Source organism: Hyaena hyaena, unplaced genomic scaffold (genome assembly GCF_003009895.1).
Source record: "Hyaena hyaena isolate Hyena2069 unplaced genomic scaffold, ASM300989v1 scaffold_2213, whole genome shotgun sequence".
In the NCBI taxonomy this organism is placed as follows: Eukaryota; Metazoa; Chordata; class Mammalia; order Carnivora; family Hyaenidae; genus Hyaena; species Hyaena hyaena.
In genome coordinates this window covers 24,268-48,534 of record NW_024082852.1, presented here as the reverse complement: position 1 = coordinate 48,534, position 24,267 = coordinate 24,268, and positions in this window count along the sequence as shown.

Below are 24,267 nucleotides of genomic sequence, written 5' to 3'. Positions count from 1 at the left end.
ACCAAAAAAACTGATATGAAGTTATACATGCACCCCAATATTTATAGAAACATATCTACAATACCTAAATAATGGAAACAATCCAAGTGTCCATTGACTTATGAATGGAAAAAGAGGAAGTGGTACACACACACACACACGCACACACGCAATGGAATATTACTAAGGGATAAAAAATAAAGTATTGCCTTTTGCAGTGATGTGGATGGAGCTAGAGAGTATTATGTTAAGTGAAATAAGTCAGAGAAAAACAAATACTTAATGATTTCACTCATGTGTGGATATAAGAAACAAAATGAATGAGGAAAGGGAAAAACAGAGAGGGAAGCGAACCAAGAAGCAGACTCAACTACAGAGAATAACCTGGTGGTTACCAGAGACAAGGTGGGTGAGGGGATTGGTAAAATAGGTGATCAGGATTAAGGAGTGCATTTGCTGTGATGAGCACAGAGCGTTGTCTGGAATGTTGAATCACTGTATTGTACTCCTGAAATTAATATCACATGTATATTAAATAACTGGAATTTAAATACTTAAAAAATAAAATACATAACAAATCTATATTACTCAAACGGATATGGTATAAAAACAGACACATAAAGGGAACAGAAAAGAGAGCACAGGAATAAATCCCCACATACATGGTCTGTTAATTTATAACAAAGAAGCCAAAGATATATTTCAACAAATGTTGCAAGAACTGGGCAAACATATGCCAAAGAATAAAATTTATCTGCTATCTTACACAATACACAAAAATCATCTCAAAGTTGATAAAGAAATGAATAGAAGACCTAAAGCCATAACACTCCCAGAAGAAAACACAGGTGATGAGATTCCTGGAATACGACTTAGTGATAATTCTAATATGACACCAAAAGTTAAAAAGTTAAAGCAAATAAACAAGTGGGATTACATAAAGCTAAAAAAAGCTTTGCACAGCAAAGAAAACCTCAGAAAATGAAAATGAAACCTACCAAATGGGAGTATTTTTGGAAAATCATATATCTATAAAGATATTCAAAATTTGTGAAACTCATATGAACCAACAATAAATAAATCTGAGTGAGAGAAATTGTTAGTAGATCTGAATAGATAGTTTTCCAAAGACATTCACATGGACAATATACACAGGTACGTGTAAAGATGCTCAACATTGCTAATCATCAGGGACGTGAAAATCAAAACTACAATGAGATATTTGTACATTTGTTAGAATGGCTATTATCAACACATAAGAAATGAGTGTTGTTACGCTTGCGGATCAAAGGAACCCTTTTGCACTTTTTTTCATAGTTTATTTTCAAGTTGGTTTTCATATAACACCCAGTGTTCATCCCAACAAATGTAATCCTCCATGCCCATCACCCTCCTGTCCCTCTCCCCCACCCCATCAGCACTCACTTTGTTCTCAGTATTCAAGACTCTCTCATGGTTTGCTTCCCTCCCTCTCCCCAACTATTTTATCCCCTTCTCCTCCCTCACAGTCCTCTGTTAACTTTTCTCTGTTCCACATATAAGTGAAAACATATGGTATTTTTCTTTCTCTGCCTGACTTATTTCGCTCAGTTATAACACCCTCGAGTTCCATCCACGTGGCTACTAATGGCCAGATTTCATTCTCTCTCATTGCCATGTAGTATTCCATATAGATTTACCATTTATCTGGATCCATTCATCAGATGATGGATATTTAGGCTCTTACCATGATTTGGCTATTGTTGAAAGTGCTGCTATCAACAGTGGTGTACATGTGACTCTATGCATCAGTACTCCTGTATCCCTTGGGTAAATTCATACCAGTGCTATTGCTGGGTTATAGGAGAGTACTATATTAATTTTTTGAGGAAGGGCCACATTGTTTTCAAAAGGGGCTGCTCCAGTTTACATTCCCACCAACAGTGTAGGAGGGTGCCTGTTTCTCCACATCCTTCCCAGCATCTAGAGTCTCCTGATTTGTTCCTTTTAGCCACTCTGACTGGCATGAAGTGGTATCTCAGTGTGGTTTTGATTTATGTTTCCCTGATGAGGGAATGCTGAGCATCGTCTCATGTGTCTGTTGGCCATCTGGATGTCCTCTTTGGAGAAGTGTCTGTTTATGTCTTCTGCCCATTTCTTCACTGGAATATTTTTTTGGGGGGCGTGGAGTTGTTGAGTTACTTATAGATTTTGGATACTAGCCCTTTATCCGATATGTCATTTGCAACTATCTTTTCCCATTTCGTCGATTGCCTATTACTTTTATTGATTCTTTCCTTTGCCGTGCAGAAGTTTTTATCTTGATGAGGTCCCAATAGTTCATTTTTTCTCTTGATTTCCTTGCCTATGGGAATGTGTCAAGTAAGAAATTGCTGCAGTTGAGGTTGTTCCTGCTTTCTCTTCTAGTTTTTTTTTAATTTTTAAATGCTTTTATTTATTTCTGAGAAAGAGAGAGAGAGAGAGACAGAGCGTGAGCAGGGGAAGGTCAGAGAGAGAGGGTGACACAGAATACGAAACACGCTATAGGCTCTGAGCTACCTGTCAGCACAGAGCTCAATGCTGGGTTCGAACCCATGAACCGTGAGATCATGACCTGAGCCGAAGTCGGGCACTTAACCGACTGAGCCACCCAGATGACTCTCTCCTCTAGGATTTTGATGTCTTCTGATCTCACATTTATATCCTTTATCCATTTTGAGTTTATTTTTTGCAAGAAAGTGATCTACTTTCATTCTTTTGCACGTTGTTGTCCAGTTCTCCCAGCACCATCCGTTAAAGAGGCTGTCTTTTTTCCTTTGGATACTCTTTCCTGCTTTGTCAAAGATTAGTGGCCATACACTTGTGGGTTAAATTCTGAGTTCTATTCCATTGGTCTATGTGTCTGTTTTTGTGCCAATTCCATTCTGTCTTGATGATGACAGCTTTGTAGTAGCGGCTAAAATCTGGGATGGTGATGCCTCCAGTTTTGGTTTTCTTCTTCAATATGACTTTGGCTATTCTGGGTCTTTTGTGGTTCCATACAAATTTTAGAATAGTTTGTTCTAGCTTTGAGAAGAATCCTGCTGCAATTGTGATTGGGATTGCTTTGGGTAGTATTGATATTTTAAGAATATTTATTCTTCCGATCCATGACCATGAATGTTTTCCCATTTCTTTGTGTCTTCAATTTCTTTCATAAATTTTCTATAGTTTTCATCATACAGATCTTTTACACCTTTGGTTACATTTATTTCTATTTATTTTATGTTTTTTTGTGCAATTGTGAATACGATCAGTTTCTTGATTTCTCTGTTGCTTCATTATTGATGTATAAATTGCAACCGATTTCTGTACATTGATTTCATATCCTGCGACATTGCCGAATTCACAGATCAGTTCTAGTAGGCTTCTGGTGGAGTCAGTCAGGTTTTACATGTAGAGTATCATATCATTTTCGAAAAGTGAAAGTTTGACTTCATCTTTTTCAATTCTGATGCCTTTTTTTTTTCCTTTTGTTGTCTGCTTGCTGATGCTACGAATTCCAGCACTATGTCAAACAACAGTGGTGAGAGTGGACATCCCCGTTGTGTTCCTGATCTCAGGGGGAAAGCTCTCAGGTTTTCCCCATTGAGGGTTATATTAGCTGTGGGCTTCTCCTAAATTGCCTTTAGCATATTTAAGTCAGTCCCTTCTATCCCGACTTTCTCAATGGTCTTTACTAAGAAGGGATGCTGTAATTTGCCAAATGCTTTTTCTGCATCTATCGACAGGGTCATAAGGTTTTTTTCTTTTCTTTTATTAATATGAAGTATCACACTGATTGATTTCCGAATATTGAACCAGCCCTTTAACCTAGGAATGAATCCCATTTGATCATGGTGGATAATTCTTTTTATATGCTGTTGAATTCGATTTGCAAGTATCTTGTTGAGGATTTTTGCATCTGTATTCATCAAGGATATTGGCCTGTAGTTCTCTCTCTCTCTCTCTCTCTCTCTCTTTTTTTTTTTTTTTTTTTTGCTGGTTCTCTGTCTGGTTGTCTGGTTTGGCAATCAAAGTGATCCTGGCTTCGTAAAATGAATCTGGAAGTTTTCCTTCGATTTCTATTTTTTGGGATAGTTTGAGAAGAATGGGTATTAATTCTGATTTAACTGTCTGGTAGAATTGCCCAGGGAAGCCATCTTGCTCTGGGCTCTTATTTATTGGGAGATTTTTGATAACAAATTCAATTTCTTCACTAGTGATTGGTCTGTTCAGATTTTCTATCTCTTCTCATGTCAATTTTGGTAGTGCATGTGTGTTTAGAAATTCGTCCATTTCTTCTAGGTTGTCCACTTTTTTGGCTTATAATTTTTCACAGCATTCCCTGATAATTGATTATACTTCTGAGGGATTGGTTGTAATAAACCGATTTTCATTCTGGTTTTGTCTGTTTGAGTGTTCTCTCTTTTCTTTTTGAGAAGGCTGTCTCGAGGTTTGTCAATTTTGTTTATTGTTTCAAAAAAACAACTCTTGGTTTCGTTGATCTGTTCAATTGATTTTTGGATTTTATATTGTTTATATCTGCTCTGATTTTTATTATTTCTCTTCTACTGGGTTTGGGGTGCTCTTGTTGCTCTACTTCTAGTTCCTTTAGGTGGGCTGTTAGATTTTGTATTTGTGCTTCTTCTAGTTTCCTGAAATAGATCTGGAGTGCAATGTACTTTCCTCTTCAAACTGCCTTTTCCGCATCTCAAAGAATTTGGGTTTTTGTATTTTAATGTTCATTTGTTTACATATATATTTTTAATTTATTCTCAAATTCCCTGATTGGCCCATTCATTCTTTACTACAGTGTTCTTTAACCTCCATGTTTTTGGAGGTTTTCTGGACTTTTTCTTGTGATTGATTTCAAGTTTCATGGCCTTGTGACTTGAAAGTGTGCATGGTATGATCTCCATTCTTTTATAGTTATCTAGGGCTGCTTTATGTCCCAGTATGTGATCTATCTTGGATATTGTGCCATGCGCACTTGAGAAGAAAGTGAATTCCATAGCTTCAGGATGTAGAGTTCTATATATATCTGTCAAGTCCATCTGGTCCAAAGTGTCATTCAACTCCATTGTTTCTTTAGTGATTTTCTGTCTAGTTGATCTATCCATTATTGTAATGTCCCCTGCTTTTAGCACATTCTTGTCCATAAGATTGTTTCTGTTTGTGATTAATTGTTTTATGTATTTGGGTGCTTCCAAATTCGGTTCATAGACATTTATAATTGTTAGCTTTTCCCAATGAATAGACCCTGTAATTATGATAGAATGCCCTTCTTCATCTCTTGTTACTGCCTTTACCTTAAAGTCCAGTTCATTTGATACAAGTATGGATAATACAGCTTTCTTTTTACTTCCAGTAGCATGATAGATATTTCTCCATCTCCTTACTTTCAGTATGAAAGTATCCTCGGGTCTCAAATGAGTCTCTTATAAAAAGCAAATAGGTGGATTTTGTTTTTTTTTTTATTTAATTCATTCTGATACCCTATGTCTTATGATATGAGCATTTTAGTTTTCTTCCATTGAGTGTTATTATTGAGAAATATGGGTTAATGTCATTCTGTTGTCTGTAGGATTCATGCTTGTAGTTGTGTCTCTGGTATCTTGTGTTCCTTGCAAAATTTCTCTCATAGAGTCCCCGGAGGATGTCTTGTAGGGCTTATTTACTGGTGATGAATTATTTCAATATTGTTTATTTGGGAAAACCTTTATCTCTCCTTCTATTCTAAATGACAGGCTTGCTGGATATACTTTTGGCTGCATATTTTTTTTTTCTGTTCATCACATTGAAGATTTCCTGCCATTCCTTTCGGGCCTGCCTAGTTTCAGTAGGTAGCTCTGCAACTACTCTGATAGGTCGTCCTTTGTATGTTAAGGCACTTTTATCTCTAGCTGATTTCATAATTCTCTCTTTGGCCTTATATTTTGCCAGTTTTACTCTGATACATCGTGCAGATCGATTCAACTTACATCTGAGGGGAGTTGTCTGTGCCTCTTGGATTTCAACATCTGTTTCCTTCCCCAGGTTGGGGAAGTTCTCAGCTATACTTTGTTCAAGTACCCTTTCAGCCCCTTTCTGTTTCTCTTCCTCGTCAGGAATTCCTATGATACGGATATTGTTCTGTTTGATTGTATCAATCAGTTCTCGATTTCTCCATTTGTGCTCCTGGATCAATTTAGCTCTCTTATTCTCGCCTTCCTCTTTTTCTATACTTGTGTCTTCTAATTCACCTATTTTCCTCTCTACCTCTTCAATCCATGCAATGGACGCCTCCATTTTATTATGCACCTCATTTATAACATTAATTCATCACAACTATTTTTAAGGTCCATAGTCTTTGTAGCAATAGCTTCTCTTATGTCTTCCATTCCTTTTTCAAGCACAGTAACTAATTTTAGGACTATTTTTCTAAATTGTGATTCAGCTATGTTGAATCAGCTATCTATTTTGAGGAATTCTTTAGCTTTCATTTCTTCCTGGAATTTCTTTGGAAGAGAGTTCTTCCATTTCGTCATTTTGGCTAGCTTCCTGTCTCTTGTTAATTTTAATAGTTTGCTATGCGCACTGCACCTGTATGCACTGCTATATTAAAGAAGGCTCATTGACTGTCCAGTACCTATCTGTTCAGGAAGTGTTCTTTGAATGGTGTCTCTTGGTCTCTCTTATTGAGTCTTTGGTTCTTTTCTTTCCCTCCTTGTGTATAGTTGGTATTCTCCACCATGTGTATCTTGGCTTGTTTCTTAAGGTAGCCCTGAGAAGGAAAACAGACTGACAAACTTACAGGGAACAAAAGCACACAAAGGCAAGGACAAATCCAACAAACAAGCAATCTGTAAGGAAAAAAAATATATAGAAAGAAAAACCAAAAAAACGAAAGACAGTCTAAAAGCATAAAACCAGAATTCCCAGCTACAAATAAAGATCAGGGTGTATACAATGCTGATGGAAGAGCATATACAAAGAGAGAAATGACAGGGTGGCGAGAAAGGAAAATTGGACAGTGACCAGACAGAGAGACTAAGAGGCTTAATTCAGAGAGTGAAAGAGGAGAATATGGTCGGAGGCGAGGAGAAAGAAACAAATATAATGTTACTCAAAGAAACTATATGGCCTGATTATTCCAGAGAGAGAGAATGGGAAGTAAGGATAGAGGTATAGAATATGCACCTAGAGAATGGACTAAATGTGATTGTTCAAGCAAACCAATGACCAGAGTGCTCAGTCCAGCCAAGAGGAGGAATAAGAATGAGATAAGGGGGGCCATGTGTAGCAAAATGGATGGAACTTGAGGGTGTTATGCTGAGCGAAATAAGTCAGGCAGAGAATGACAAATACCATATGTTTGCACTTATAGGAGGATTAGGAGGAACTTAATTGAGGACCATGGGGGAGAAGAAGGGGGAAAATAGTAGGGGAGAGGGAGAGAGGCAAACCATGAGAGACTCTTGAATGCTGAGAACAAACTGAGGACTGATGGGTGTGGGGGGGAGGGGGGAGATGGGCATGGAGGAGGGCACTTGTGGGTATGAGCACTGGGTGCTATATGGAAACCAACTTGACAATAAACTATTTGTAAAAAAATTAAAAGAAGATAAAAAGAAAAAAAATCACTATATTGTACACCTGATACTAATATTACCAAAAAAAAATAATGAGATAAGGAAATATATATCTGAGTAGAAGGAATTAATCTAGAATTAATCCTGGCAATGCATCAGTTATGGTCTTGCCCTGAGCTCTGGCAAAAAAAAAAAAAAAAAAAAATCAGCTCTCCAGTTCAGATGGGTGTGGTTTGGTTTAGGCAGGTCTTGCCTCAACTGCAGTCCCACCGGCCACTTCCTGAGGCCCTGCCTTGGTGGTTATGTAGAGAAAAATGGCGCCCCCCAGTCCCTTCTCAAACTAAGTGTTGCAAATCACTCTTTCAGGACCAATCTCTCTGTGCCGCAGGTGTAGCCAAGGTGGGCCATGTTCTATGTCCCAAGCGCTGCCTCATTTCCAAATCTTAGTCTGCAGGCTTTATTGATACACTCAAAATGTATTCCAGCAGGCCAAGCCTCTTCCCAGCTGGGGATAGAGCTGGAAGAGCAGTGGAGCAGTTTCTCTTGGCGCCACCGGGGGACGGGGCCCCCAGCCCAAAAACAGCACCACAGTTAGAAATAGGAATACTCTCTTTCCTGGGCTGAAGTTTTTCTCTTCTCTGGGGACAGTTCTATGAGCAGTTTCAGGCTCTCTTTTTCTTCCCCTTGTCTCTCCATGGCTTTCCATCAAGAGGGCTCCCTCCCTTCCATGTCTCAGGGTCCTGGCCCATTTTTAGGTTCCCCATTTAGCACTCAGGCACCTATGAGGTTGTCTTCTTAGTCAACTCTGTCTCTTTTCTTCTCAGACTCCTGCGATTCGGTGTCTTATGGCTTCAGGTCTTCTCTGAGAGATGTGGTTGAGCAAAATATACAGAGCTCCCTACTTCTCAGTCATCTTTCCTCCTCTCCCCCTTATTCACTTTTGATGGAAATGTAAATTGGTGCAGCCACTAAGGTAAATAGTCTGGATGTTTTTTGAGAAATTAAAAATGGAGCTACTATGAGATACAGCAATTCCATTTCTGGGTATCTATCTGAAAGTATAAATAATAACTAAAAAATATACATGGATCCTCATGTTTTTATATTCATTGAAGCATTATTTACAATAGTCAAGATATGGAAAAATCTAGGTGTCCATCAATGGATGAGTGTGTAAATAAAATGTGATGTGTGCATCACTAGCATTTTATTCATGTATAACAAAAAAAAATACTGCTATTTTTGTCTATATTGATGAACCCTGGAGACACTAGGTAAGTTAAATAATTCAGAGAAAGATATAGAATGCATGATCTTACTTATAAGTAGAACTATCAAAAAAACTAAACTCATAGAAACAGTAGATGTTTCTATGGTTGCCAGTGATGGTGCTATGGGGGCATAAATGAGTGAAGATGGTCAAATTTTGCACACTCTATTAGATATATAAGTACTGAGGATGTAATTTAAAGATTGGAGCCTATACAATATTGCATATTTGAAAGTTACTAAGAGTGAAAACCTTAAAAGTTCTCACCATTATAAAAAATATTTATAACTACATGAGGTAAAAATGCTAATAACCTTGTTATGGTAATAATTTTTACAATATAATTTATTTATATTTTATATTTTAACTTAAAGATACATTTATAAGTAATTGTTCTAATACCTTTGCTGTATGCTTGCTTTTATACATTAGTTTTTCCTTTTATAATTTTATTACTTCTAATTATGGCATTTTCTTTTCAATTCAAAGGAATTCATTTAAACCTTATTAAGGCCAAATTAGTAGTGATGAACTCCTTTGACCTTTCATTGTCTGGAAAACTTTTACCCTCCAATTTTGAATGATAACTTTGCAGGGTAGAGTATTTTGGGAGTAGTTTTTTTTTTTTTTAATTTTAACTCAAATAATTATTTTGTACACCTTCAGCTTCCACAATATTATATGTCAATTATATCTAAATAAATCTGGATGCATAATGGAGGTAAAAAGTCACTGTCAAGGGTCTGTCAAGTCACTATCAACCACTGTCTGGTAGTTGTCCAGGGACTTTTTCTCTGTTCTTCTTTGACTTTATGATTTCATGTTTAACATTTATGTCTGATCTCTTTTTAGTTAGTTTTTGTGAATGATATAAGGTATGATTTGATTTATTTTATCTGTGGATTTCCTATATTTCGAACACCTTTAATTGAAGAGATTATTTTTCCCAATTATTAGTTTTTGATGAATTGTCAAATAATAGTTATAATATATAATATATATATATATAACATATAATATATGTAATACAGATTCTATATATGAATTTGTTTCTAGGTTACATATTTGGTTCTATTGATATGTGTATCTTTTTATATCAATACTAGATTGTTTTAATTACTATAGCTTTGTAATATTTTTAAAATCTAGAAGTGTGTTACTTCCAACTCTCTTCCTTTTAAGATTATTTCACCTTTTAAGATAAATTCATGATTCTATATGAATGTTAATATAGTATTTTTTTATTTTACTGTGAATGTGAAACATACCATTGTCATGTTGAGAGAGATTGTATTTAATCTGTAGATTGCTTTTGCTAGTATGGAACATATGATGTTTTGTTCATGTATTTGTGTTTTCTCAAAAAATGTTTCAATGTAAAAATGTGCTAAGTGAATAAGATATTTTAGTATTCCTACATAAGACTGGATATATTCTAGGAAAATGATATACAAAATGAGTTTGGCCTATTCTTATTATTCTTATTATTATCAACTTATTTTGTTTTTGAGAGAGAAAAAGCACAAGCAGGGTAAAGGGGCAGAGGAAGAGAGAGAGAAAGAAAATCTTAAGTAGGCTCCACACTCAATGTGGAGCCCCAACACTGGGCTTAATCCCACGATCATGGGATCATGCCCTGAGCTAAAATCAAGAGTTGGATGCTCAACCAACTGAGCCACACAGACACCCAGAGTTTGGCTTTTTAATTTTTTTAACATTTATTCATTTTTGAGAGACAGAGAGAGCAGAGAGAGGGAGAGAGAATCTGAAGCAAGATCTAAGCTCTGAGCTGTCAGCACAGAACCTAACATGGGGCTTGCACTCACGGACCACAAGATCATGACCTGAGTTGAAGTAGAATGCTTAACTGACTGAGTCACCCAGATGCCCCCCAGAGATTGACCTTTTCCCATATGGTTTTTGTTGGAAATTTCCTAATATATTGCCATACTGTTAATAACACACTCATTTCATATCTCTACAGACATGTCACATTTTTATTAGAAAAATCCTTTTCTAAGAGTTATCTACAACTTCAAATACAGTATTTATTTTTTAATATATCATCCATTTTCCCTAGGTTAATTGAGATGTAATTGACATAGACTATAGTGTAAGTGTAAGATGTATAACGTAATGAGTATATATACATCCATACTGCAAAATGATTACCACTGGGTAATCATCCATGAACCCACATAGTTGTATATATCTTTTTCTTTTTTATGGTGACAAATCTTAAAATTCATTCTCTTAGAAAAAGTATGGGGACCAGGATTTTCCTTCTCCCTCGAACACATTTTTTTGAGGTCAGATCACTTGGAACACCCAGGGAGTTGATCTGTGGAGTGGCAAAAGGATCTCCACAGTTGAAGGGAGGCAGTCTGGTAGGATCGAAGTGCATGTGTGTGATTTGGGGGAGATAAAGCATCATCGGCACAAAGGAGAGGGGACCCTTTCCATGGAGAGACAAAAAGAAGAAACAGAGAGGAGTTAAGAAAGTATGGCATTGAGTTAGCACAAGAGAAAAACCTCTTTGGACCATGTACGGGGGAGGGAGAAGTACTGAGTGTCCCAATTCCTTTCTGCAAGCAGCTTTTGGAGTTCAAACTCTGAGGTTTTGAAAGTGTGTAACTTCCTCCTGAACAGAGCTATGGTTCATTCTCCAGGGGAGGAGGGAGCTGGCCCCAGAGTGCATAGCATGGTGTAGATATCTCCAGTGTTCTCTGGAGAGAGAGAGACAGAGAACAGTCTCTTTCCTGGAGTACTTTTAGAGGAGGGTTTATTGCTTCCCCAAGGACAAAAGACCCTACAGGTGCCAATCAAAGGCGTTTCATCAGCAGGGTGGAGAGGCTGTACTCCAGAGGAGGGGAGCAGAACTGCAGAATGGTGGGTCCTTTAAGAATTTGGGATTTGACAGAGAACTCTAGATGCTGGCGAGGATGTGGAGAAACGGGCACCCTCCTACACTGTTGGTAGGAATGCAAACTGGTGCAGCCCTTTTGGAAAACAGTGTGGAGGTTCCTCAGGAAAATAACAACAGAACTCCCCTATGACCCAGCAATAACACTGCTAGGAATTTACCCAAAGGATACAGAAATGCTGAGGCATAGGAGCACATGGACCCCGATGTTCATAGCAGCACTCTCCACAATAGCTAAAACATGGAAAGAGCCTAAGTGTCAATGAACGGACGAATGCATCAAGAAGATGTGGTTTATCTATACCATGGAATACTACATGGCAATGAGAAAGAATGCAATCTGGCCATGTGTAGCAACATGGTTGGACCTTGAGGGTGTTATGCTTAGCGAAATAAGTCAGGAAGAGAAGGACAAATATATGTTTGCACTTATAGGAGGATTAGGAGGAAGTTATCAGAGGACCATGGGGGAGAAGAAGGGGGGAAATGGTTGGGGAAAGGGAAAGAGGCAAACCATGAGAGACTCTTGAATGCTGAGAAACAAACTTAGGACTGATTGATGTGGGGGGGGAGGGGGAGATGGGCATGGAGGAGGGCACTTGTGGGGATGAGCACTGGGTGTTATATGGAAACCAACTTGACAATAAACTACTTGTAAGAAAGAAAAAAAAAAAAAGACTTCAGGATTTGAATCCCAGCCTTGTGCCAAAGAGAAGGCACAGGATAGTTGTGGTACCTGATTGCCCTCTCTATACTGTTAGGGCTGCCTGAACAGTAGGCGGGTTGAGATCCCTGCTTTTGGAATGAGAGATTGAGATGGTGCCATTCTCTGCCCACACCAACATGTTGAGACTTTAGAGAGCAACACAGCAACCCCCAGGGGAGGCGAGATTCACTTAAACCAAACCCTGTCCCTCTGTACAGGGCAACCAGTTATTTACTGAGGCAAGACTGATTCAGAGCCAACGCAGCTTGCCTCTCCTCCAGACTAGCACAGCCACCTCCTCCTAGACACCAACAGACAACATTTTTTTTCCATTTATTTCCACCTCCTCCTCTTCCTCTTCCTCTTCCTCTTCCTCCTCCTCCTCCTCCTCCTCCTCCTCCTCTTCTGCTGCTGCTGCTGCTTCTTCTTCTTCTTCTTCTTCTTCTTCTTCTTCTTCTGAAATCAGGTACATAGATTCTGTTTTTTCTTGTTTCCTTTTATCTTTTTTGGGGGGGTCAGACTTTTTTATTTGTTCTTCTTCCTTCTTTTATATCTTGTTTTTTTTTCCCTACCATTTTCTTTGGAATAGGTTTTATATATTTTTTTAAATATGCTCTGTTGGGATTCCTGTTGTTATTGTTGTAGATTTCCTTTTCTATTTTTATGGGATCATTCTCCCTCTCCCTTTTTCTTCCCCTAGAGTTACTTCAACAAACAAAACAAAGGATACCTAGTTAAATGTCTAAATAATCCACCACTTCAGACAAGGAGGAGCTTTGAAGAGGATTGGCCAGTGGGAAAGAGCAACCAAAATGCAACAGCAGAGTGCACACAGCATACACCAGAAATCCTTCCTGGAGTTCCAGGCCCTGGAGAGTGTATGATCCGCTTTTAATGTAGTATAATTTTCAGGTGCAGTAAACATAGCAACCTGTAAAAGATGCAAAAGATGGAAACGTAGCCAAAATGACAAGATGGAGGAATTCTTTCCAAAAGAAAGGTTAAGAAGAAATCACAGCCAGGGACTTGCTCAAAACATATATAAACAGTATATGTGAATAAGAAGTTGGAGGAATAGTCATAACAGTACTAGCTGGGTTTGAAAAAAGCATAGAAGACACAAGAGACTCTTCGTACAGAGATCAAAGACATAAGACCTAGTCAAGGTAAAATAAAAATGCTTTACTTGAGATGCAAAATAAACTAGATCCAGTGACAGCATGGAGTGAAGAAGCAGAGGAAAGATTGGTGAAATGGAAGGTAAAATTATGGAAATAATTAAACTGAAAAAAGAAGGAAATGAAATTACTAGATCACAAAAGGAGACTTAAAGAACTAAGTGATTCCATGAAAGAAAACAATATCCATATTATAGGAACCCCAGGAAAAGAAAAGTGAGAAGGGGAAGATGGCTTATTTGACCAAATTATAGCTGAGAACGTCCCTAATCTAGGGAAGGAAAACAAGCATCCAACTCCAAGTGGCACAGAGAACTCCCTACAAAATCAACAAAAACAGTTCAACACCATGACATAAAATTTGTGTGGAACCATAAAAGACTCCAAATAGCCAAATAAATGTGGTAAAAATAAACCATAGCTGGAGGCATCGCAATCCCACACTTTAACCTATATTAGAAAGCTGTCATCATCAAGACAGTATGGTATTGGCACAAAAACAGACACATAGGTCAATGGAATAGAATAGAGAACCCAGATATGGACAAACGAATGCATGGCCAGCTAATTTTCAACACTGCAGGAAAGAGTATCCAATGGAAAAAAAAAAGACAGTCTCTTCAGCAAATGGTGTTGTGCAAACAGGACAGCGACATGCAGAAGAATGAAACTGGACACCTTTATTAAACCATACAAAAAATGAATTCAAAATGGATTAAAGACTTAAATGTGAGATAAGAAATCATCAAGATCATAGATGAGAAAAAAGGCAGCAACCTCTTTGACCGCAGACCTGGCAACTTCTTACTCAACATGTATCTGGAGGCAAGGGAAATAAAAGCAAAAATGAACTACTGGGACCTCAACAAGATAAAAAGTTTCTGCAAAGCAAGGAAACAATCAATAAAACTAAAAGCAAACAGACCAGGGTCCCCCGGGTGCCTCAGTCAGTTAAGCGTCCAACTCTACTTTTTGGCTCAGGTCATGATCTCAGCGTTCATGGGATGGAGTCAAGTCCCCCATATGGCTCTGTGCTGACAGTGAGGAGCTTGTTTGGGATTCTCTCTCTATCCCTCTCTCTCTACCTCTCCTTATCTACCTGTATCTTTCAAAATAAATAAATAAACAACAAAATAGAAATAAATAAAACTAAAAGGCAACAAAAGGAATGGGAGAAGATATTTGCAAATTACATATTGGATAAAAGGTTACTCTCCAAAATCCATAAATCTTTGACAAAGTCAACAACCAAAAAACAAATAATCTAGTGAAGAAATTGGAAGAAGACATGAATAGACACTCTTCCAAGGAAGACATCCAGATGGCTAACAGACAAAAGAAAAGATGCTCAACATCACTCATCATCAGGGAAGTACAAATCAAAACCATAATGAGATACCACCTGACATCATTCAGAATTGCTAAAAATAACAACTCAGTTAACAACAGATGTTGCAATGATATCGATAACAGGGAGCTCTTTGCCACTTTCGGTGGGAATGCAACCTGGTGCAGCTACTGTTTTTAACAGTTTGGAGGAGACTCAAAAAATTAAAAATAGAACGACTCTACGACCCAACAATTGCACTACTAGGAATTTATCCAAAGAATACAAAAATGATGATTTGAAAGGGGCACATGAACCCCAATATTTATAGCAATGCTATCACCAATAGCCAAATTATGGAAAGATCCTAATTGTCCATCAACTGATAATGGATAAAAATATGAATAAAAATATGGATAAAATAATGGATTATACACACACACAAATAAATACAACTCAGCCATGTAAAAACAAGGAAATCTTGCCATTTGCAACAATGTTGATGGATCTAGAGGGTAGAACGATAAGTGAAAAAAGCCAGTCAATGAAAGACAAATATCATATGATTTCACTCATATGTGGAATTTGAGAATCTCAACAAATAAAAACAGAGAAAGGGAAGGAAACATAAAATGAAAACACAAATAGAGTCAAAGTGTAAGAGACTCTTAATACTGAGAAAAAACTGAGGGTTACTGGAAGAGGGTAGGTGGAGGAATGGGTAAAATGGGTGATGCGCATTAAGAAGGTCACTTTTCAGGATGAGCACTGGGTGTCATATTTAAGAGATGAATCAATGGGTTTTATCTACTCCTGAAGCTAAGATTATACTGTATGTTAACTCTGTTGAATAATAGTAACAAAGAATCAGACATAAATGAACTGTTAAATGGTACATCCTATAATAGACCTTGCCTAGGGGAGAAGGAAAGGAAAAATAAGATAAAATCAGAGAGGGATACAAACCATAAGAGACACTTAAATACAGAGAGCAAATTGAGGGTTGCTGAAGGAGATGGGGGGATGGGTTACATGGGGGATGGGAATTAAGGAAGGCACTATTTTGGATGGGCACTGGGTGTCATAAATAAGAGATGAATCATTGGGTCCTACCCCTGAAGCAAAGACTACATTGTATGTTTATTAACTTGAATTTAAAGTAAAAAATACATATACAGTAAAGAAAATTAACAATTCTTCAAATCTACAATACAATATTAACTATATCATCATGGTATACCTACATCCTCAGAAGTTATTCATGTTTTAACTGGAAGTTAATCTTGTAGTTTTCAATGTACAGATCTTTTCTCATCTTGGTTAAATTTATTCCCTTTATTGTTTTTGATTTTAAGTGGAAATGATTTCTTTCTTTTTCAGGTAGTTTATTGTCAGCATATAAGGACACAGCTGATTTTATATTGATTTAATATCCTGCTGCTTTACTGATTAGGTCTAATCATTGTTTGGTTGGATGGTTTTTAAGATTTTTTATATGGAAATCTTGTCAGAGACTAATAGAAAATTGTTCTACTTACTTTTTTATTTGTATGGATTTAATTCTTTTTCTTGCTTAAATATTTGGACTTGCTTCCATTATTATGGTTAGTAGAAGTGGAAAGAGTGGCCATGCTTTGCAGGGGTCCAGCCTCTGCAAGCCAGGGTTGACCCAGAGGGTGAGGTCTGGAGTCGACGAAGAAGACACGGAGCCAGCCTCTTCAGGTGGACTGCTCAAATTTATTTTTCAGTGTAGGATTTTTATAGAAAACCCAAATAATCATGCTTAAACAATTTACATTTTTAGAAAGCAGTCATGGGACTTAACATTTCTAAGTTTTCTTGGCAACAGTGATTTCACGGTACATGATTTCCACTTAAACCAATAAAATTTAACCAGGTAGTCATAACTAAGTTCTACATATTCTTTACTACGTATAGCAGGGTATCTAAAAATAAGTGAAGCATAGAGCCAGAATACATGAGAAAAAAGTGTCCTTTAATTATTTAAACTCAATGGGCATGCAAAAACAGGATATACTTGTACCCGCGGTTATAGGTAATAGACTCTCACAACCCCTTACTAAGAAAGAACAATGTCAACATTTATCATAGAGGATGTGTGGAAATGTTTTATGTGGATCAACTAGAATTTGGTCTCTGCATTTACCGGTCTCATTCTTTGGCCAGAACAATCCATAAATTGCCTCACAGGATTGAGGTCAGCAGACAAATATTTCTCTAATACTTTCCTAGAAAGTCCTCCACAAATATTAAGTCCTGTTTTTGTCTCTGCTTATGGCATAATATGTATTCTTACTGGCAATGAGACCCATACAAAGGAAATGAATTCTAGGTCTCTTATAGACCCCATGCATACCAGACTGTCCCCAATTTTGCCAGTTACTACAATAAGCATAAGACAACATCCTATTGAAGGGACAGGCATGATATTTAAGTACATTCCATTTTGGAGGAAGAGCAGGAACTTTGGGTGATTCTGGTTTCATATTAACCCTAGAATAGACTAACAGCATGAGTGACAGTACAAGGAACAGACTAAGCAAAGAAGAAGAATTCTTCAGGGGGTTCTTCTGACTGCGTTGCAGTCTTTTCCCACAGTTTTTTTCCCTGGGCCGTGCCATCAGGGATGACCTGTGCAGGTTCGGTGTCTGGCAATATTTGTCTTGTTCTTGAAATTGGAAAATAGTCTTTGCCATTAAGTATAATGTTAACTGTGGATGTATATACATTACATTAAGATACTTAAACATACTATATGTTCTTCATATTGTTCTATTCAATTAGGTTAGCTAGTATTGTGTTAAGAATTATTGCATCTGTGTTCATGTAGGATATTGAACTATATTTTCTTTTCTTGTAGTGTCCTTTTCTGGTTTTATTATCAGGGATATACTGGCAGTCAGCACAGAGCCCGATGCGGTGTTCAAACCCAAGAACCGAGAGATCATGACCTAAGCGAAAGTCGGACGCTTAACCAACTAAGCCACCCAGGCGCCCCAGGGATATACTGGCTTTATAAAATAAGTTTTCTCTTTAATATTTGAGACAATTTTGAGAAAGATTGGTATTAATTTTTCTTCACATGATTAGTAGATTTCACCATTGAAGTCATCTGGTCCTGGAGATTTCATTGTTGGCTAAATGTTATTATTACTGATTCTTTTACTTCTTGTTTTAAAAATATAATTTATTGTCACACTGGCCAGCCTACAGTGTCTAAAGTGGGCTCTTGGTTTTGGGGATAGATTCCCATGGTTCATTGCTTACTACAACACTCAGTGCTCATCTCAACAAGTGCCCTCCACAATGCCCATCACCTATTTTCCCCTCTCCTCCACTCCCCAATCAACTCTCAGTTTGTTCTTTGTATTTAAGAGTCTCTTATGGTTTGCCTCCATCCTTCTCTGTAACTATTTTTTCCTCTTCCCTTCCCCCATGGTCTTCTGTTAAGTTTCTCATAGATCCACATATGAGTGAAAACATATATCTATCTTTCTCGAACTGAATTATTTCACTTAGCATAGTACCTTCAAGTTACATCCACGTTGCTGCAACAATGAAATGCATGATTTAATTCCTTCTTACTGCATTCCCGGGTAGTAGTCCATTGTATATATAAACCACGTCTTCTTTATCCATTCATCAATTGATGGACATTTAGGCTCTTTCCATAATTTGGTTATTGTTGAGAGTGCTGATAGAAACATTGGAGTATATGTGCCCCTATTAATCAGCACTCCTATATCTTTTGGAAAACTTCTTAGTAGTGCTATTTCTGGGTCATAGAGTAGTTTTCTTCTTAATTTTTTGAGGAAACTCCACACGATTTTCCAGAGCGAATGCACCACTTTGCATTCCCAACAATAGTGCAAGAGGTTCCCACTTCTCCACATCTCCAGCATATTTGGTTGTCTGAGTTGTTAATTTTAGCCCCTCTGACTGGTGTGAGGTGGTATCTCAGTGTGGTTTTAATTTGTATTTCCCGGGGTGCCTGGCTGGCCTAGTTGGTTAAGTATCTGAATTTGGCTCACGTCATGATCTCACGGTCCATAGGTTCGAGCCCCACATAGGGCTCTGTGGTGACAGCTAGCTCAGAGCCTGGAGGCTGCTTCAGATTCTGTGTCTCCCTCTCTCTGACCCTCCCCTGCTCATGCTGTCTCTCACTCCTGCAGAAATAAATAAAAACATTAAAAGAATGATTTGTATTTACATGATGATTAGTGATGTTGAGCATCTTTTCACGTGTCTGTTGGCTGTCTGGATATCCTCTTTGTAGAAGTGTCTGTTCATGTCTCCTGACCATTTCTCCACTAGATCATTGTTTTTTGGGTGTTGATTTTGGTAAATTCTTTACAGATTTTGGATACTAGCCCTTTATTCGATGTCGTTTGCAAATATCTTTTCTCAATCCAACAGTTGCCTTTTAGTTTTGTTGATTGTCTCCTTTGCAGTGCAGAAGCTTTTCCTCTTGATGAGGTCTCAATATTTCATTTTGGCTTTTAATTCCCTTGCCTTTGCATATAAGTCAAGCAAGAGATTGCTGTGGCTGAGGTCAAAGAAATTGTTGCCTGCTTTATCCTCTAGGGTTTTGATAGTTTCCTGACTCAAACTTAGGTCTTTCATCCATTTTGAGTTTATTTTTGTGTATGGTGTAAGAAACGGGTCCAGTTTCATTCTTCTGCATGTTGCTGTCCGATTCTAGCACCATTTTAAAAGAGGCTGTCTCTTTCTATGTTTTAGCTATTGTGGAGAGTGCTGCTATGAACATTGGGGTACATGTGCTCCTATGCATCAGCACTCCTATATCCCTTGGGTAAATTCCTAGCAGCACTATTGCTGGGTCATAGGGGAGTTCTAGTGTTAATTTTTTGAGGAACCTCCACACTGTTTTCCAGAGGGGCTGCACCAGTTTCCATTCCCACCAACAGTGTAGGAGACTGCCCGTTTCTCCACATCTTCGCCGGCATCTAAAGTTCTCTGATTTGCTCATTTTTCCCACTCTGACTGGCATCTCAGTGTGGTTTTGATGTGTATTTCCCTGAGGAGGAGGGATGCTGAGCATCATTTCATGTGTCTGTTGGCCATCTGGATGTCCTCTTTGGAGAAGTATCTGTTCATATCTTCTGCCCATTTCTTTACTGGATTGCTTGGTGTGGATTTTGGTGGGTTCCTTATAGATTTTGGATATTAACCCTTTATCTGATATGTCATTGGCAACTACCGTTTCCCATTCCTTTGGTTGCCTATTAGTTTTATGCATTGTTTCATTTGCCGTGCAGAAGCTTTTAATCTTGATGAGGTCCCAATAGTTTATTTCTGCTCTTGATTCTATTGCTTTTGGGGATGTGTCAAGTAAGAAATTCCTACGGTGGAGGTCAAGGAGGTTGTTTCCTGCTTTCTCCTCTAGGGTGTTGATAGTTTCCTTTCTCATGTTCAGGTCTTTATCCATTTTGAGTTTACTTTTGTGTATGGTGTGAGAAAGTGATCTAGTTTCATTCTTCTCCATGCTTCTGTCCAGTTATCCCAAAACCATCTGTTAAAGAGGTTGTCTTTTTTCCATTGGATATTCTTTCCTGCTTTATCAAAGATTAGTTGGCTGTATACTTTTGGGTCCACTTCTGAGTTCTCAATTCTGTTCGATTGGCCTATGTGTCTGTTTTTGTGCCAATACCATACTGTCTTGATGATGACAGCTTTGTAGTAGAGGCTAAAGTCTGGGATGGTGATACCTCCAGTTTTGGTTTTATTTTTCAGTATTACTTTGGCTATTTGGGGTCTTTTGTGGTTCCATACAAATTTTAGGATAGTTTGTTCTACTTTTGAGAAGTATGCTGGTGCAATTTTGATCGGGATTGCATTGAATGTGTAGATTGCTTTGGGTAGTAATGACATTTTAACTATATTTTTTCTTCCTATCCATGAGCATGGAATGTTTTTCCATTTCTTTGTGTCTTCTTCAATTTCCTTCATAAGTTTTCTATAGTTTTCATCATACAGATCTCTTGTATCCTTGGTTAGGTTAATTCCTAGGTATTTTAATTTTTTTTTGTGCAATTGTGAATGGGATCAGTTTCTTAATTTCTCTTTCTGTTGTTTCATTGTTGGTGTATAAAAATGCAATCTGTTTCTGTATGTTGATTTTGGGTACATAGACATTTATAATTGTTAGCTTTTCTTGATAGATGGACTGTGTAATTATGATATAATGTCCTTCTTCAACTCTTATTATAGGCTTTACTTTAAAGTCCAGTTTGTCTGATATAAGTATGGCTACCGCAACTTTCTTTTGAATTCCCGTAGCATGATAGATGGTTCTCTATCCCCTCGCTTTCTATCTGAATGTTTCTTCAGGTCTAAAATGGGTCTTTTCTAAACAGCAAAGAGATAGGTTTTGTTCTTTGTTTTTGTTTTTGTTTTTTATCCATTCTGATACCCAATGTCTTTTGATTGGAGCATTTAGTCCATTTACATTCAGTGTTATTATTGAAAGCTATGAATTCAGAGTCATTGTGTTATCTGTAGGCTTCATACTTAAAGTGATGCCTCTGATCCTTTGTAGTCTTTGCAACATTCCACATATAGAGTCCCTGTTAAGATTTCTTATAGGGTTGGTTTAGTGGTGATGAATTCCTTCAGTTTTTGTTTGTCTGGGAAAACCTTTATCTCTCCTTCTATTCAGAATTACACGCTTGCTGCATAAAGGATTCTTGGCAATTTTTCCTATTCAGTACATTGAATATTTCCTGCCACTCCCTTCTGGCCTGCCAAGTTTCAATAGATAGGTCTGCTATTGCTCTAATATATCTGCCCTTGTAAGTTAAGGCCCGCATGTCCCTAGCTGCATTCAAAATTCTCTCAATCTTTGTATTTTGCCAGTTTCACTAAGATGTATCATGTAGAAGATTGATACAAGTTACGTCTGAAGGCAGATAAGTTCAATGTCTGTTTCCTCCTCCAGATTGGGAAAGTTCTCAGCTATAATTTGTTGAAGAACACCTACCTCCCCTTTCTCTCTCCTTCTTCTGGAACTAATATGATACAGATATTATTACATTTCATTGAATCACTTAGTTCTCTAATTCTCCCCTCATGGTCCAGAATATTTTTCTCTTTTGTATCAGTTTCATATTTTTTCATAATATAATCTTCTTTTTCACTTATTCTCTCCTTTGACTCTTCAGTCCTTGCTGTCACCGCCTCTAGTTTATCTCATTTACAGCATTTTTATTTCATCATGGCTGTTTTTTAGTTCCTTGATCTCTGTAGCAATAGAGTCTCTGCTGTCTTCTATTCTTTTTTCAAGCCCACCAATTAATCTCATGACTATTATTCTAAATTCTTGTTCAGTTATTTTGTTTATATCTGTTTTGCTCAATTCTTTAGTTGTCATTTCTTCCTGGAATTTCTTTTGAGGAAAATTCTTCCATTTCCTTATTTTAGCTAGTTTTCTGTCCCTTCACACACTGTCTAGGGCCTGGCCTTTCAGGAGGTGTTTTTTGGAGTGTGTCATTTGCTCTGTGCTTTTGTGTCTCTGGTTGCTTTATCTCACTAATTATACTGGTGTTTTGACCCCTCCCCCAGGTGTGCTTTGATTTGTTCCTTGAAGTGGCCCTGGCAAAGAAAGCAAACACAGGGAAAAAAAAAAAAACAGCTACACAAAATAATGGGGGAGGGGTGTTGTTCTTGGAAGAGGCCTTATCGCATACAAAGGGAGAAATGACTAGGTCAGAGAAAAAGAAAAGAAAAGAAAATTGATCAGGCCGAGAAGCTATATGGCTTAATATGGAGATAGAGAGAGAGGAAAATAAAGAAGGAGATCTAGAACAGTAGAACAGGTATAAAGAGAATAGATTAAATATGTCTGCTGAAACAAAGCAACAACCACAGTAACCAGACTAGAGGAAGGAAAAAATAAGAAAGAAAAAGGAAAGGAAATAATGTATAATAAAAATTGTCCAAGAATTAATTCAGGAAATGCAAAAACAGTGGCAGTGCTTGTCTGGAGGAGAGGCAGTCTGTTTCATCAGCGTCAATCCCACTCCAGTAGATATGGAGTTACCAGGCATGGAAAGGTATGGTTTGGTGTAGGCAGGTCCCACCTCCACTGTGAGCCCACTCTGCATTCCCTGAAACCCGACCTTGGATCCACTCCTCCATGGATCAGGTGTCCCGAACCACTCTATTCAGGCTGCCCTCACAGCGCTATGGGAGCAAACAAGGCAGTTTGTCCTACTCAGCTGATTTCTGAGTTCTCTGGCGGTTGTTTGGGATTTAAACCCTGATGTCTTAAAGGGTCCCGCTCAATGCACCTTGGTTCCAGGAAAGTGCTGCTATGGGCCACCAATATATTGCCTCTGGATGCTGGGTGCAGGCCATCTTTGTCCTTTGATTGCTTATATACCTTCTTCCCACGGCACTCCAGAGGGGGATGCTTTCTCCCACTGTGAACTGTGCCTCTGATGTAGTTACTGAGCCAAGGGCTGGCTCCCCTCCTCCCCAAGTGCGGAAACAGGGCAGCGGACCCAGTCTGGAGAACACCCTACAGTTAGAGATTGTATCTTCATCTGTTCCAGTCAATGGTTTTTAATCTTGTCCAGATAAAGTCCTTCACATCTCCAGCCTCTTTTTCTCATCCTTTTGTCTCTCCGCAGAAAGGGATCCCTTCAATCCATGTCTACATGGCCTGTTTTATTTCTCCCAGTTTGCAATCACAAACCTATGGCTCTCCACGCTGCCTCCATGGGCCCTTGGAGACGTCTTTGTCACTCTGCAGCCCAGACTTTTAGAATTCTAAGTCCTTTGTCCTCAACTCTGGTGTGTTTGAGGGGCAAGGCAACTTCAGGTCCCCCTACTTCTCTGCTATTTTGGATCTACCTCTTCTATGACTTTACTTCTTATTGGCTTATTAAGATTTTTATCTCTGGGGAGCCTGGGTGGCTCGGTCGTTTAAGCGTCTGACTTTTCGGCACAGGTCATAATCTCATGGCTTGTGAATTCGAGCCCCTCATTAGACTCTGTGCTGACAGCTCAGAGCCTTAAGCCTGCATAGGATTCTGTGTCTCCCTTTCTCTGCCCATCCCTATTTATGCTCTGTCTGTCTCTCTCTCTCAAGAATAAATATTAATTTTTTTTAAAAAATAAAAAATGATTTTTATTTCTTCATGATTCATTCATGACAAATTGTATATTTTAGTAATGTATTTCCTTGTTTTAGATTATAAAATCTGTTGAAATATAAACGTTCATAGTAATCGCTTATTTGTGTGCTGTTAGTTGCAATGTTTCCTCTCTT